This window comes from Hordeum vulgare, chromosome 1H, assembly GCF_904849725.1.
Source record: "Hordeum vulgare subsp. vulgare chromosome 1H, MorexV3_pseudomolecules_assembly, whole genome shotgun sequence".
In the NCBI taxonomy this organism is placed as follows: domain Eukaryota; kingdom Viridiplantae; phylum Streptophyta; class Magnoliopsida; order Poales; family Poaceae; genus Hordeum; species Hordeum vulgare.
In genome coordinates, this window is record NC_058518.1 from 177377302 (window position 1) to 177395016 (window position 17715).

Consider the following 17715-nt stretch of genomic DNA (forward strand, 5'->3'; position numbering starts at 1 on the left):
TGCTAGTCGGGGTCCCCACATCCTACAACGGCCAATTTCAAAGGGGGACACAGGAACATGCTTCCCCTATCCAAAAGTGGTCTTCGCTTGCAAAGTAGCTTCGAGCGCTATAGTGGCTGGTTCAGGGATGACGTCTGTCCTGCCGACAGGCAGCCATGGTCTTGTTGCACCAGAATGGAAACCTTTAGAGCATGCCTTGGGAACTCGCGTTCTTTCTTGCCTCCATTGCCCCAAAGGGGAAACTGCTCCATCCTGCTATCCGCTGCTCGTGTGTCCTTCTTCTGCGTCATCCTTGACTCTTGAGGCTCGGCCTTGCCTTGGAATATTCACCGCTCCAGAGGGATCCTGAGGAGGTCCCCTACGGGTCTTGATGTCGTTTCTCCTCGTGAGCCTTGGCCCCTCATGAGGGCCTTGACTTGAGTGATGTCGGGCCCGTTGGTTTGATTGATGAAGTGGGCCATCCCTGGGCCGTTGGCACGCAGGTCTGGGTACCACCATTCCCAAAACACCAACATTAGCTCCCGGGCCCAAGGCGCGCCTGGGTTGGCTTCTCGCCTTGGGAGCGGTCCGAAGCGTCGCGGGCCCTAGTTGCCTACGGGCCAGGTGGCACACGTGTACAACAACCATGCGGTGACGCTTTCCCTCCTCGAAGCGTCCGTGGTGCACCAGGCAACGATGGCACGATCTCCAAGAACTGCGCAAGCCATCAGTGTTCCCATTGAATGGCATGGGTGCGGCCTGGCCGCACCCAACGGCCGTCGCAGACGTGACCGCTCGGCGGACAGGTGAAGCGACGTGAGCGGCAACACTCCAATCGGCCCACCTCGCGACCCTCGTGGGGAGCGCGTCGCTCGCGCTCCCACGACGGTTGGTGGACGTGGTCCGCCTAAATCTGCCCCGCCGCCGCCAAGGGGGAGGCACCGCAACCTTGAGCTCCTTCTTTGCTTCCTGTGCTTCACCACAAAAAAACATCTTCTTCCCTTTGTTCCTCATCCTCATGGCGTCTCCGGGAGGTGATCTTAGCGGGGGGAAGCATGCGGCACCTTCCACGCCTTTCTCCGTTGAGGGCATTGGCGGAGGGGCCTCTGAGTCACCGCGTGTCTGCCACGGTTGGGCCCTGAGCAATGAGTAAGTCTCTCGTCTGCATCTCCTATCTTTGTTGCCTCATCTCCTACTTGTTGGTAGATCTTTCGCTTACTCTAGAGCTTCCTCAGCCAAGAAGCTTATGCTAGGCAAGCTTCAGGAGGAGGTGGAGGGGTTGTGGGCTCAGTTCGCGAGTGCTGAGGCCGCCCTCTAGGCCGCCTGCGAGGGCAAGGCGCAGGCCAAGGCCGAGATGACATCACTACAGAAGCATGTCCAGGAGGTGACCCACACCGTCTTGTACGCCAAGTATGAGGCGTCCTTCCCCAGATGATGGCGCCCTAGCGCGCCAAGCAGTTCGCAGGCATCACCGGCCGAGAGGTGACGCGACGCGCTGGTTTGCGGGGGAGGCCCCAGCGCTGCCCAACGTGAGGAGCGACGGGGGCTACCTCGCCTTCTTTGAGAAGGTGGTGGAGGCGCTCGAGGTTAGCGTCTCCTGGGTGGAGGAGGAGGACGCGTCCAGTGCGCGCAAACTTGTGGGCCTTGCCTTGACGCTTGTCTTCTCCAACCTGTGTCGCCTTGTCCCGGAGCTCGATCTCCAGCGCGTCGTTGAGCCGGTGCCCGCTGAGCCTTGACGCCTTCTCCGGGACGAAGTGCGCCCGCACGTGGATTCCCTAGTGGAGCGGTACGTCCGGCGCCTGTCTCCAGCGAGGAGGAGCCTGCTGTGGCAACAAAAGTCCTTCCCTGGCGCGTAGGAATTCTTCTTGTTACTTCTCTGGTTTGCGTCGGTTTTTCCCTTGAAGAGTAAAGGGTGATGCAACACAGGAGCAGTAAGTATTTCCCTCAGTTTGAGAACCAAGGTATCGATCCAGAAGGAGGGCCTCGTCAAGTCCAAAGTACCTGCGCAAACACAAACAAGCCTGCACCGAACGCTTCAAAGGGGTTGTCAATCCCTTCAAGATTGTTTGCAAAGTGAGATCTGAAGGCGGAAAGAGCAACGAAGTAAAAAGTGTAAGGCTGAAAATATGGTGTGGAGTAGACCCTGGGTGCCATAGTGTTCACTAGAGGCTTCTCTCATAATAGCAAATATCACGGTGGGTGAACAAATTACTGTCGAGCAATTGATAGAACCGCGCAAAGTCATGACGATATCTAAGGAAATGATCTAGCATATAGATATCACGTCCGAGACAAGTAGAACGATACTTTCTGCATCTACTACTATTACTCCACACATCGACCGCGATCCAGCATGCATCTAGTGTATTGAGTTCATGACGAATAGAGTAATACTTTAAGTAAGATGACATGATGTAGAGGGATAATCTCAAACCAATGATGAAAAACCCATCTTTTTACCCTTGATGGCAACAACACGATACGTGCCTTGCTACCCCTTCTGTCACTGGGTGAGGTCACTGCACGCTATGAACCCAAAACCAAGCACTTCTCCCATTGCAAGAATCATAGATCTAGTTGGCCAAACAAAACCCACAACTCAAAGATCATGCATAAGAGAGATCAAAAGAAAGTCAAATAAGATTCATAGATAATCTGATCATAAATCCACAATTCATTGGATCTCGACAAACACACCGCAAAAGAAGATTACATCGGATAGATCTCCATGAAGATCATGGAGAACATTGTATTGAAGATCCAAGAGAGAAGAAGCCATCTAGTTACTAACTATGGACCCGTAGGTCTATGGTGAACTACTCACACATCATCGGAGAGGTCATGGTGTTGATGTAGAAGCCCTCCGTGTCCGAATCCCCCTCCGGCAGGGCACCAGGAAGTGCCCCAGATGGGATCTTGCGGAGACAGAAGCTTGCGGCATCGGAAAAGTAATTGCGATCGTCTCTTGATTTTTTTGGGAATATTTGGGAATATATAGGCGCAAGATCTAGGTCAGGGGACCTCCAGGGGGCCCACAAGCCTGGATGGCGCGACCCCCGTGGCCGCGGGGTGGGGGCTTGTGGGGCCCCTAGGGCTCTTCTGGCTTGGCTCCCAAGTCCTCCGATCTTCTTCCGTTCCAGAAAAAATCTTTTCGGGGATTTTCTTCCGTTTGGACTCTGTTTCAAAATCTCCTCTGAAAGGGGTAAAAATCATGGAAAAAACAGGAACTGGCACTTGGCACTGAGTTAATAAGTTAGTCCCAGAAAAGAAATGAAAGGTATGCAAAACATCCAAAGTTTGACAAGATAATAGCATGAAACCATCAAAAATTATAAATACGTTGGAGACGTATCAAGCATCCCCAAGTTTAACTACTGCTCGTCCTCGAGTAGGGAAGTGATAAAGAATGAATTGTTGATGTGGAATGCTACCTAGCATAGTTGTCCTTTGCAACTTCTTCCACGTGGCATGAATGTTCAGATCCGTAAGATTCAAAACAATAGTTTGCTATTGACATGAAAACAATAATACTTTAAGCAAACTAGCAAAGTAATCATGAACTTTCAAAATAACAAGGCCAAATAAAATTATCCCCACAAAATCATATAGTCTGGCTATGCTCCATCATCCTCACACAACTAATGTAAATCATGCACAACCCCGAAATTTTCCAAGTAATTGTTTTCACACTCTTACTTTCTCAAACTTTTTATAACTATCACGCAATATATGAGCGCGAGCCATGGATATAGCTCTATAGGTGGAATAGAGTATGGTGGTGGTTGTGAGACAAAAAGGAGGAGATGGTCACACTGACTCGGCGTATCAATAGGCTATGAAGATGCCCATTAATAGATATCAATGTGAATGAGTAGGGATTGCCATACAAGAAATGAACTAGAGCTATAAGTATGTGAAAGCTCAAGAGGAAAACTAGTGGGTGTGCATCCAACTTGCTTGCTCACGAAGACCTAGGGCAATTTTGAGGAAGCCCATCATTGGAATATACAAGCCAAGTTATAAAACGAGGATTCCCACTAGCATATGGTAGTGAAAAAGCAAGAATCTCTCAATCATGAAGAACATGGTTCTAACATGAAGTACAAGTGTGGAAAAAGATAGTAGCATTGTCCCTTCTCTCTTTTTCTCTCATTTCTTTGTTTTATTTGTGCTCTTAGGCCTCTTTTTTTCTTTTCTCTTTTTTTTTGTTTTTGGGCTCTTTGGCCTCTTTTGTTTATGTCCTCACATGGGACAATGCTCTAATAATTATGATCATCACACTTTTTAGTTACTGAAAACTCAAAGATCACAATGATGATGACTCCATAGGAAATGCCTCCGGCAGTGTACGGGGATGTGCAACGATCTAGTATGATCATGCAATGGCAATATGAGAGTGACGACACGAGTCATGAGACGGAATGGTGGGAGTTGCATGGCAATATATCTCGGAATGGCTATGAAAATGCCATAGTAGGTAGGTATGGTAGCTGTTTTGAGGAAGGAATTTGGTGGGTTTGTGCACCGACGAGAATTGCGCGGCACAAGAGAGGCTAGCAATGGTGGAAGGTGAAAGTGCATCTATACCATGGGCTCACATTAGTCATGAAGAACTCATATACTTATTGTGAAATTTTTCATTAGTAATCGAAACAAAGTGCAATACGCATACTCCGAGGGGAAGGGTTGGTAGGTGTAAACCATCGCGCGATCCCGACCTCAACACAAAGGATGACAATCAATAGATCAATTATGCTCCGACTTCCTAACATGGCGGTTCACCATACGTGCATGCTACGGGAATCACAAACTGCAACACAAGTATCTCTAGATTCACAACACCCTACTAACATAAACTCTCAATATTACCGAATCAACGTCTCAAAACTAATTGAGAGGAATCAAACTTTTCTTTCTATTCAATGCACATGAAGATGGAGGTTTTTGCATCCTCTTTGGGTACCTAGCACATTTGGGACTACTTTCATAGCATAAGCCAACTACCAAATCACGCACCGCCGTGCTCTAAAGATATAAGTGAAGCACAAGAGCAAAAAGTATCTAGCTCAAAAGATATAAGTGAAGCACTAGAGCAAAAGTATCTAGCTCAAAAGATATAAGTGAAGCACTATGAGCAAAAGTATCTAGCTCAAAAGATATAAGTGAAGCACTATGAGCAAAAGTATCTAGCTCAAAAGATATAAGTGAAGCACTATGAGAATTCTAGCAAAATCACGATGAGTGCATGTCTCTCTCTCTCAAAAAGGTGTGCAGAAAGGATGATTGTGACACAACAAAAAGAAAAGACTCCTAAGATACAAGACGCTCCAAGCAAAACACATATCATGTGGTGAATAAAAATATAGCTCCAAGTAATGTTACCGATGGATTGGAGACGAAAGAGGGGATGCCTTCCCGGGGCATCCCCAAGCTTAGGCTTTCTGGTGTCCTTGAATTTGGCTTGGGATGCCTTGGGCGTCCCCAAGCTTGAGATCTTTCCACTCCTTATCTCTTTGTCCATGAGAACGTCACCCACAACTTGAAAACTTCACAACACAAAACTTAAACAGAAACTTGTGATAACATTAGTACAAGAAAACAAACTACCACTTCTTTTGGTACTGTAGCAACTTGAATTCCATCTATATTGATGATGGGCTACTGTATTATCACTTTTACATGGATAGTACCCCCCCGATACTAACCATAATTTCATCAAAACAAGCAACCAACTCAACAAAAACAGAATCTGTCAAAGACAGACCAGTCTGTAGCAATCTGTATACTTCGTATACTTCTGGTACCTCAAAACATCTGAAACATTACGAAGGTCTAGGAAAAAAGCATATAAATCAGCATAAAAAATAATCAACTCAAAAGCTCTTTCTGAATAAAAATGAAAAATCATCTCGTGAGCGAAAAGTTTCTGTCTTTTTCCAGCAGGATCAAACAACCATTACCAAGAATAGTCAAACACAAAAAGAAACACAAAAAACACAATCACAACAGAATTATGAAAGTGTGGACGCAACAAAACATAAAGAAAAAGATAAATTCATTGGGTTGCCTCCCAACAAGCGCTATTGTTTAACGCCCTTAGCTAGGCATAGGAGCGATAGAATCACGTATCGTCGTCTTTGGTGCTCAAAACATAAGTAGCATGATCACTTATCATCTTGAGGTTTTCATCTTTCTTACTAGATGATTCACCACTACTTTTAGGAACAAAACAGACTTGGTAATTTTATGGTGGGCAAAGTTTCGAGTATTCTGCATAGCGGCAAAAGCGGAACCCAAGTTGGTTATAACATCCCTAGTTTGCCAATCCTAGCGGAATCATGACCTAGCTTTTCATTAACTGTGGGTTCCTTCTCCTTTAAATTTTTCAAAACCATTCCCACCTTGGATCCGTACTGAGTAATTTGATTATGGATCTTTTTATCCAAATTCTCAATGAGTTCAATTGTAGCAACTTTATTTTCAATAGCGCCCAGGCTACGCATCACATGTTCCAGAGTTAAGGTAGTTCCATTAACCATGAGTGGGGGTGAGCCTACCAAATTTATCACAGCTCCGTAAGAATCAATGGTATGGCTACCCTAGAAACTTCCACCTACAATGGTGTCAAGAATATACATAATCCAAGGAGAAATACCCACATAAAAAGTGCGAAGCAATACGGTAGTGGATTGCTTATGAATAGATCTACTCTGAGCATTGCAAATCCTATACCAAGCGTCCTTTAAGTTTTCTCCCTCAATTCGTTTGAAATTGAGAACTTCCCTCTCGGGAGTATCATTCGAAGTGGTGGATCTAGCCATCAGGATAGACTATCGCACACAAACGAGCAAAAAGCAAGCGAGAGAAAAGGGTGAACGAAGAAGCGAACGAAAAGGCAAACAAAAAAGGCAAATTGGTGAAGTGGGGGAGAGGAAAACGAGAGGCAACTGGAAAACAAAGTAAATGCAAGAGATGATTTTGCGACACCTACTTGGATGAGTTCTTGACTTGATCTTCCTCCCCGGCAACGGCGCCAGAAATTCTTCTACTGCGGCAACAGAAGTCCTTCCCTGGCGCGTAGGAATTCTTTTTGTTACTTCTCTAGTTTGCGTCGGTTTTCCCTTCAAGAGGAAAGGGTGATACAGCACAGGAGGAGTAAGTATTTCCCTCAGTTTGAGAACCAAGGTATCGATCGGGAAGGAGGGCCTCGTCAAGTCGAAAGTACGTGCGCAAACACAAACAATCTTGCACCCAACGCTTCAAAGGGGTTGTCCATCCCTTCAAAATTGTTTGCAAAGTGAGATCTGAAGGCGGAACGAGCAACGAAGTAAAAAGTGTAAGGCTGAAAATATGGTGTGGAGTATACCCTGGGGGCCATAGTGTTCACTAGAGGCTTCTCTCATAATAGGAAACATCACGGTGGGTGAACAAATTACTGTCGAGCAATTGATAGCACCATGCAAAGTCATGACGATATCTAAGGCAATGATCTAGCATATAGGCATCACGTCCGAGACAAGTAGACCGATACTTTCTGCATCTACTACTATTACTCCATACATCAACCGCTATCTAGCATGCATCTAGTGTATTGAGTTCATGACGAACAGAGTAACACTTTAAGCAAGACATGATGTACAGGGATAATCTCAAACCAATGATGAAAACCCCATCTTTTTACCCTTGATGGCAACAACACGATACGTGCCTCGCTACCCCTTGTGTCACTGGGTGAGGTCACCACATGGTATGAACCCAAAACCAAGCACTTATCCCATTGCAAGAATCATAGATCTAGTTGGCCAAACAAAACCCACAACTTGAAGAGAATTATAAGGATATGAAATCATGCATAAGAGAGATCAGAAGAAACTCAAATAAGATTCATAGATAATCTGATCATAAATCCAAAATTCATCGGATCTCGAAAACACACCACAAAAGAAGATTACATCAGATAGATATCCATGAAGATCATGGAGAACTTTGTATTGAAGATCCAAGAGAGAGAAGAAGCCATCTAGTTACTAGCTATGGACCCGTAGGTCTATGGTGAACTACTCACGCATCATCGGAGAGGTCATGGTGTTGATGAAGAAACCCTCCGTGTCCGAATCCCCCTCCGGCAGGGCACCATGAAGTGCCCTAGATGGGATCTTGTGGAGAGAGAAGCTTGCGGCGGTGGAAAAGTAATTGCGATCGTCTCTTGATTTTTTTGGGAATATTTGGGAATATATAGTCGCAAGATCTAGGTCTGGGGACCTCCAGGGGCCCACAAGCCTGGATGGCATGCCCCCTGGCCGCGGGGTGGGGGCTTGTGGGGCCCTGGTGCTTTTCTGGCTTGGCTCCCAAGTCCTCCGATCTTCTTCTGTTCCAGAAAAAATCTTTTCGGGGATTTTCTTCCGTTTGGACTCCGTTTCAAAATCTCCTGGGAAAGCGGTAAAAAACATGGAAAAACAGGAACTGACACTTGGCACTGAGTTAATAAGTTTGTCCCAGAAAATAAATAAAAGGTATGCAAAACATCCAAAGTTTGACAAGATAATAGCATGAAACCATAAAAAATTATAGATACGTCGGAGACGTATCAGAGCCCTCCGATGCCGAGCCCACAGGCCCCGAGGGCGACATCGGCGGCCTTTCCCCCTAGACGTCCCCCAACTTCCGTTTCCTTCCCCTGTAATGTGAGGCCAAGAACTCTGCCCTGTTTGGCGTTAAACTATTGTTCATTACCTTCGTCATTCTCTGTTTTTCCTTTCGCTCGTTGGTCGATTACTCTCTTGCCGGTAGTCATTGCACCTCAGCTTCCTTGCATAGGGCTCGTCGCTGCCCCAACCACCACTCCGGGGTAACCGTGTCTAGGGTCCTCACGAGGTCCCGTACCCCCGAGGTACCGCCCGAGTCGCCGCGCACTCGTTCAATGGCCTCCTTCCTTGCCATAGCTGAATCCTTAGGATGTGCATCCCTTCGTTAGTACACATACTTTTAATTCATCGTTAGTCTAACGTGAAACTAGATGATCCCCGTATGGGCCTGCAGGATACTTAGCTCGTGGGTTTGTGTCGGCCTCTTGCGTAGCCCCTCCTGAGTAGCTTCTATGTTGTAGGTGGGACGGGGTGAAGACCCTTTTGGCACTCTATGTATGGAGGTCCCGGTCCCGCACATTTCCCTCCTCCCGTAAGGCGCAACCCGTTACCAAAGTTGTTCCTCACGGGGAAAAGCCCTGGCGCCCCAGGTGCCGACGTGGTCGACACCTGGGTGGCCGAGTGGCCTTGCAAGTACTAAGGCTCCTGAGGCATGCTGCTCAGGAGCCCCTTGACACTCAAGCCGCTCTATGTCGATAGGGCCCGGTACCGCACATTTCCCCACCACCGTTAGATTTGCACTTCACAGGGAGGGGCCCCGCCACTCCTGACGCCGACCGAAGCTCCGAGACGGCGTCAACAGTGGCGAGTGGCGTTATGACCAGTAAGGGTCCTAAGGTGATGCCCAGGAGCCCCCCTTTTGGTTCTCGAGCGATTCCGCACTCCGTTCCTTTGGTCATCGTCCAGGGGGCCGTGAGGCCTCCCGAGACTCTTTGTGGTGGTATCAAGTTTAGGTCCGGACCCCCGAGCAGGGGTTTACTACTCAAAAGTGTGTTCCCCTGGGGAGCCAAGTCCTTGCTTTCGAGCTCCTTGACTCCTAGGGGCGGTGTGGAATGTTCATCTCCAAAAATGTCATCTGAAAAGATGGCTTTGAAGCCGGCGAAACGAAAAAGTGCAAGAGAAAGGCCCTCTCCCTTTTGTTTTGTCAAACATCGAGTACTGAGAGTTAAAAACCAACTTTTGAAATAGGCAAGTTTAAGTTCAGCGGAAGATAGTTCAAGACCCAAGAAGAAGCAAGCAAAACATTGCGTCCAACACCTAAGATGGCAAAGTCATTGGTGGACTGAGTTGGTTCCTTTGCCAGCCTGGGGCATAGTCATTGGTGGGCTGGATTGGGTGCCCCCATCCCCAGTGCTAAGCATAGGGCTTCCACTAGGCGTGGGGTAGACCCCTTCCGCGTCCTCGTGGGGCCCTGGGCATATACAGAATAGGCTCATTATTACGCGAGAGTGTCACGATGGGGGTGTATATGGGAGGTCGCAAGGACGCTTTGGCCTCGCAAGTGTCACCACCCCCGAGGCATTAGGCGCCTGATTCCGAAAGTCGTTGGTGGACTAGGTTGATTATCGCCGTCTTATCCACTAGGCATGGTGTGGACCCCCTTCCACTTCCTCGGGGGGCCGTGAGCGTATACAGCCTCGGCTCGTTATTATGTGAGAGTGTCACTAGATGAAGTAGGTTCCAGAAGGATTGAAGGACGATGCAGAGTTGTCATGAGTTGGTGCAGGTCCCCGCGCTCGTTCTCCTCAGACTGGTTGAGGGCTTTTATATTGCTCTACGTCGGCACGATCCAGCCCCGCACATTTCCCTACCACCGTGAGGCGCCTCACGGGGCAAGGCCCAAACTCGGGGGGCCAAGTGTCTTTGTGACCGGTAAGGCTCTAGAGGCGCGATGCTTAGAAGCCCCCTTTAACGTTCGAGCGGCTCTACGTCGCTAGGATCCAGCCCCGCACATTTCCCAACCGCCGTTGCATGGGACAGAATGAATGGATGTAGCTACGGGGTCAAGCCCTGCCACACCTAATAACGACTGAATGTCCATGGACGATATCAAGGGTGGCAGGTGGCCTTATGACCAGTAAGGCCCCTGAGGCGCGATGCTCGGGAGCCCCCTTTTGACGCTCAAGCGACCCCCATATGTTCCTGTTGGTTGTGGCCCTGGGGAGCCGCGAGGCCTCCCCATGTCCCATGATGGGGTGTCGTGCACCGGCCAAAGCCCCCGAGCGGGGGGGGGGGGGCTAGATCGCCCAAACATGCAAGGAAGGCAAGATGTCAGGTCGCCGAACGAAGGCAGAAGAAGTTATGGAAGCTTCCGCAAAGGATATGATGGGCAGAGACAGGCCCTGAATATTTGAAGTTACTGCGGTCAACAAACGCTTCCTAATGTAGTAAACCAAAAAATTACCTCGAATAGCTTCCTTATGTCTGAGGAGCGCCACGCGAGGTCTGGCCCTCGGTGCCCACGCCTGCATCGTGGTTGTCGCGGGTGACTGATGCCAACTGCGTCCCGTCGCTGCATCTGACTCGTCCTCCTGAGGCCTAGTGTTCGGCCCTTCATAGTTCCTCTACGGGGGAGGCCGTTGGTGCCCCGCCCCGTGGCTCGAGGGCGCCTCCATCTCCGCACCTCTTGGGCCCGACTCAAGGAGGGGCCCCAAAGTGTTACTCACTCCTGAGGAAGATAGGTGCCCGGGGGGGACGCTTGAGGCTCTTCCTCGTTGGGACGATGAGGTGATGCCTCATAATCCGGTACATACGACTCCATGTGGGCGCTCGACCGTCCTCTGAAGTCATTCAATAGCACGACGATGGCGGTCCCTCTCGGCGGTGGAGGGGGATCCCCCCGACCGTGCTGCTCGAAGATCTTCCTGCGATAAGCCTCCGCGCGAAGTCGCTTGTTCCTATTGCTGCCGTTGGTTGGTCCCGGCACCACCCAGTGCTGACTCCCCCCTAGGTGCCCGGCACGTCTCCGTTGTCGTAGTTCACCCGCCCTGATGCCTCTACCTTCGGTTGGCTGCGCCGGAGGGAGCGCTCCTGTCTGGCTGCCCCGGACTGTCGGGGGCCGACCTAGTCTTGCTGATGCGCACCGGTGTGTGCATCGATCGTTCCGCCGTTCTCTTCGCGCTCCTGGTGGTTGTCAGCGTGATGCGCCTCGGGGCCAGCCGCCGGAACCTGGAAGAGGAGGAGGGCTACACGAGGAGCCTCTCTCTCGGCCCCACCCAGCATAGGAGGGGCTCCATTGCTTGCATCCCAGGGGGCCGACATGAGGTGCGAGCCCCTGGCGCCCGATGCTTGTGGCCTTGAAGAAGAGCGTGGTTGGTTGGCCTTCTGGTCGATGGCTATCAGATCCTTGATGTGGTCCCCCAAGCGTCGAAGGCCCCTTGTGTAGATCGTTGGCGGAGCATCTCACTCGCCATCTGCAACACGTCATGCGCACTGAGGTCCCCCAAGTTGATGCGGCGCGTCGTGGGTGGCGTGGGTGGTGACGGCGGTGGAGGCGACATTGACAATCTGGTACGAGTCACCTGGTACCACAACAATGGTATGCATGCTTTCGGCCTTCATGATGTGGCGGTTGGAGGCCAGCTCGATGAGGCTCGAAGAAGCTAGTAGGGTGCCGGCCATCGAAGCAGCGGGCCTAGGGAAGATGAAGCTCGGAGAAGACCTTAACATGCCCCCTACATGGCGTGCCAAATGTCGGATTTCAGGCTCCACAAAACCCTAAGGATTTGAACTCAGGGGCATGTATGAAGATCTCTCACTACCTAACCTCAACTAGCACACTACTCGATGGGAACGGTGAAGAACTCACTTGATGGTGAGGGAAGCACAGAACAAAACAGTTTACCTAGGTTCGGGCTGCTACGAAGAGTAAAACCCTACTCCTGCTTTGGTGGATTGCTTCTCGTCGGGGCTTGGACAGTGTTCTTCGGTGTCCTGAGGCTAGGCGGCCTTAGTGGTGTGAAGATGGGTGAATGAATGGTTCGGGGTCGGATCCCCTTCTATGAAGCAACCTATCATCTATTTATAGTGACGGCAATGGTCCTCTTCCCTTATCGTTTCCGCGGGAAGGGATCGCACAATGGCCAATTTCAAAGGGGGACAAGGGAACATGCTTCCCCTATTCAAAAGTGGTCTTCGCCTGCAAACTAGTTGCCAGTGCTGTAGGTTCTTGTTCAGGGATGATGTCCGTCCTACTAGTGGGCGGCCATGGTCTTGTTGCACCAGAATGGAAACCTTTACAAGATGCCTTGGGAACCTGTGTTCGTCCTTCCCCTTTGCACGAAAGGGGAAACTACTTCGTCCTGATGTCCGCTGCTCGTACGTCCTTCTTCTGCGGCATCCTTGACTCCTGAGGCCGGGCCTCGCCTTGGAATATCTGCCGCTCCGGAGGGGTCCTGAGGAGGTCCCGTGCGGGTCTTGATTCCGTTCCTCCTCGTGAGGCTTGGCCCCTCACGAGGGCCTTGCCTTGAGTGATGTCGGGCCCGTTGGTTTTCTTGATGAAGTGGGCCAGCTCTGGGCCGTAGGCAGGCAGGTTTGGTTACCCCCATTCCCAGAACACCGAGAGATTGCTTGAGGTGGAAGACGAGTAAAAAAGATGATTTCTTTCCCTAGTGGTGACGATAAAGGGAATCGATCCCTTCTATGGATGTTCGGCCTCTCTTTTATATTCGCCTTCATCCTGTCCCCCCCCCAAAACACCCGACAGGAAGGGTTGCCACAACGTCCATTTTGAAAGGGGACATGACTCTAGTGCACCCTCACAAAAGTAGTCTTCGCTTGCCAAAGCTCTCCACCGTGACGCGCAGGTGGGCTTGGGGGTGACCTCCGTCCTGCCGAGCCCACAACCTTGGTCCCCTTGCACCTAAGGGGAAACCTTTGGGGTTTCTTTGGGAGCTCGCCGCTAGCCTAGCTGACTTTGAACATAATAGGAAAGTTGCCCTCTCCGGGCCAGCTAGCACGGCTCCTGCATTTCTCGCGCAGCCTGTGTCTCCCACATGGGGGCACAGGGTCACGAGATCCTGTCTGATCGCCCTTGGTGAGCCTGCCACGTGAGAGCCTCAGGGGTGGCCTTAGGACGGTGGCTCGCGGGGGGCAGCCTTCTCATTGCCCTTGGAGACGATTTTCTAGCACTTGCCTCGCGAGGTGAGGGCCCTCACGAGGGTCTTCCTTGTTGGGATTCCCGATGGGCCGAACTGTAACAGCCGAGACCGACGCTCGAGAAGATTCCCCATTTTTTCCATTGTCTTCGTGTGATTATTTTGTTTGCCGCATTCATCATCGCATCATTCGTATCATCCGCATTGCATTGGCACTCCGTTGCTGCCAGTTTTCAAAACTTGCATCCGTTGTTAGTTGCTGGTTCTCTCTATTGGAAATATGCCCTAGATGCAATAGTAAATTAGTTATTATTATATTTATTTGTTCATGATAATTGTTTATTATCCATGCTATAATTGTATTGATTGGAGACACAAATACATGTGTGGATACATAGACAAAACATTGTCCCTAGTAAGCCTCTAGTTGACTAGCTCGTTGATCAAAGATGGTTAAGGTTTCCTAACAATAGACAAGTGTTGTCACTTGATAACTGGATCACATCATTCGGAGAATGATATGATGGACAAGACCCAAACTATAAACGTAGCATGTGATTGTGTCATTTTTTTGCTATAGTTTTCTGCATGTCAAGTATTCATTCCTATGACCATCAGATCATGTAACTCACTGACACCGGAGGAATATGTTGTGTGTATCAAACGTTGCAACGTTACTGGGTGACTATAAAGGTGCTCTATAGGTATCTCCGAAGGTGTCCTTTGAGTTAGCATGGATCAAGACTAGGATTTGTCACCCCGTGTGACGGAGAGGTATCTCGGCGCCTACTCGGTAATACAACATCACATATAAGATTTGCAGGCAATGTGACTAAAGTGTTAGTCATGGGATCTTGTATTACGGAACGAGTAAAGATACTTGCCGGTAACGAGATTGAAATAGTTAGAGGGATACCGACGATGAAATCTCGCGCAAGTAACATACCGAAGGACAAAGGGAATGGTATACGGGATTATATGAATCCTTGGCACATAGGTTCAGCCAATAAGATCTTTGTAAAATATGTAGGATCCAATATGGACATCCAGGTCCCGCTATTGGATATTGACCGGGCAGTGTCTCAGGTCATGTGTGCTTAGTTCTTGAACCCGCGGGGTTTGCACACATAAGGTTCAGTTACGTTTTGGTATAGTTGAGTTATAGGTGCTGGTGACTGAAGTTTTGTTCGGAGTCCCGGATGAGACCACGGACGTCACGAGGGTTTCCGGAATGGTCCGGAAACAAAGATTGATATATAGGATTGTTGCATTTGGCTTCCGGAAAGATTTCGGGGATTGCCGGCAGTGTACCGGGAGTGACGAATGGGTTCTGGGGTTTTACCGGGAGGGGCCACCCACCCTGGAGAGAACCGAATATGCCCATGGGCGCTATACCAGCCCTTAGTGGGCTGGTGTATCCAGCACAATAGGGCTATTTCGGCCAAGGAGAAAAAACAAGGAAAAAGGAAAAAAGAGAGAGGAGGTGGGAAGTAAGGAAGGAACTCCTCCCTCCAAACCGAATTGGAGGAGGATCCCTCCTCCTCCACTTCGGCCGACGCCTTAGGGGATCCCTTGAGACTCAAGGCTAGCCCCTCCCCTCCTCCTATATACTAGAGGTTCTGGGGTTTTTGAGACACAACTTTGCCACGTGCAACCCTAAACCTCTACTTCGTAGTTCTTCCTCTAGATCGGTTTTCTGCGGAGCTCGGGCGGAGCCCTGCAGGAATAGATCACCACCACCACTGGAGAGTTGTCGCGCTGCCGGGGAACTCATCTACATCCCCGTCTCTCTTGCTAGATCAAGAAGGCGGAGATCGTCATCGAGCTATACGTGTGCGGAACATGGAGGTGCCATCCGTTCGGCACTTTATCGGAACGGATCACGAGACAGTTCGTTGGACGGATCATGGGATGGTTCGTGGGTCGGATCGTGAAGACATACCGCTACATCAATCGTGTTTGTTAACGCTTCCGCTTAGCAATCTACAAGGGAATGTGGATCCGATCTCCCTCTCGGAGACGATCCTCACCATGATAGGTCTTCATGTGCGTAGGAATTTTTTTGATTCCCATGCTACGTTCCCCAACAGTGGCATCATAAGCTAGGTTCATGCGTAGATGAGATCTTGAGTAGAACACAAAAGTTTTTGTGGGCGTTGATGTTCGATTTTCTGCCCTCCTTAGTATTTTCTCGATTCAGCGGTATTTTGGGATTGAAGCGGCCCGGACCAATCTTACTCGTACGCTTACGAGAGACCGATTTCATCGACTAACATGCAACTTGCTGCATAAAGATGACTGGTGGGTGTTTGCTTCTTCAACTTTAGTTGAATCGGAGAAAGGTTAAATAGCAATTTGCATATCACCGTTGTGGCTTTGCGTAAGTAAGAAGCGATCATACTAGATACCCATAGCAGCCACGTAAAACGTGCAACAATAAATTAGAGGTCGTCTAACTTGCTTTTGCAGGGTATGTATGTGATGTGATATGGCGAAAGACATGATTTGATATATTGTATGTATGATATGATCATGGTTTAATAGTTAAATATCGACTTGCATGTCGATGCTACGGCAACCGGCAAGAGCCATAGGGTTGTATTTAAACTAATGTTTGTGCTTGCAGATGCGTTTACTATATTGCTAGGTTGTAGCTTTAGTAGTAATAGCAAAGATAGCATGACAACCTCGATGGCGGCACGATGATGGAGATCATGATGATGGATATCATGGTGTGGCGCCGGTGACGATGAAGATCATGCTGGTGCTTTGGTGATGGAGATCAAGAAGCACAAGATCATGGCCATATCATATCACTTATGAATTGCATGTGATGTTAATCCTTTTTATGCACCTTATTTTTCTTAGAATGACGATAGCATTATAAGGTGATCCCTCACTAAAATTTCAAGATAAAATTGTGTTCTCCCCGACTGTGCACCGTTGCGTCAGTTCATCGTTTCGAGACACCACATGATGATCGGATGTGATAGACTCAACGTTCACATACAACGGGTGCAATACAGTTGCACACGCGGAACACTCGGGTTAAACTTGAGGAGCCTAGCATGTACACACATGGCCTCAGAACACAAGAGACCAAAAGGTCGAGCATGAATCATATAGTTGATATGATCAACATGGAGATGTTCACCACTAAAACTATACTCAACTCATGTGATGATTAGACTTGAGTTAGTGGATTTGGATCATTCACCACTCAAATGACTAGAGGGACGTCTATTTTGAGTGGGAGTTATTAGTAATATGATTAGCTAAACTCAATTATCATGAACATAGTCAAAAAGGTCTTTGCAAATTATGTTGTAGCTTGCGCTATAGCTCTACTGTTTTTATATGTTCCTAGAGAAAATTTAGTTGAAATATGATAGTAGTAATTTTGCGGACTGAGTCCATCAACTGAGGATTGTCCTCATTGCTGCGCAGAAGGCTTATGTCCTTAATGCACCGCTCGGTCTGCTGAACCTCGGGCACCGTCTTTGGATGTTGGAAACATCTGACATACACGTTTTTGATGACTACGTGATAGTTTAGTGCGTAATTCTTAAAAACATAGAATTGGGACGCCGAAGACGTTTTGAAACGTCACGGAACATATGAGATGTTCCAAGAGTTGAAATTGGGATTTCATGCTTGTAATGCCCCAAAGTGTAACTTGCCATTTTTGAAACCTTCATGTGTGGGTCTATGATGTCATTGCCTTGTGAGATATATGCCATGTGTTATTTCATGTGATCACACCTTGTCTCCCCTTTGCATTCATGCATCCATATCATTCATGCCTTCATTGTGTTTGTTGTAGTTGTTGGTCCATGATGTGGTATGTGATGTTGATGTGCTATGTGATGATCAAGTGGTGTTTGAAAGTTGGGTTTTAGCTATGATAGTTTTCAACTAGGTTTCAAAACCACCCTTCTTTATTTCTCAAGCTCAAGATTTACTTGCTCTAACCCTGGTTAAAAAATGTAGATCAA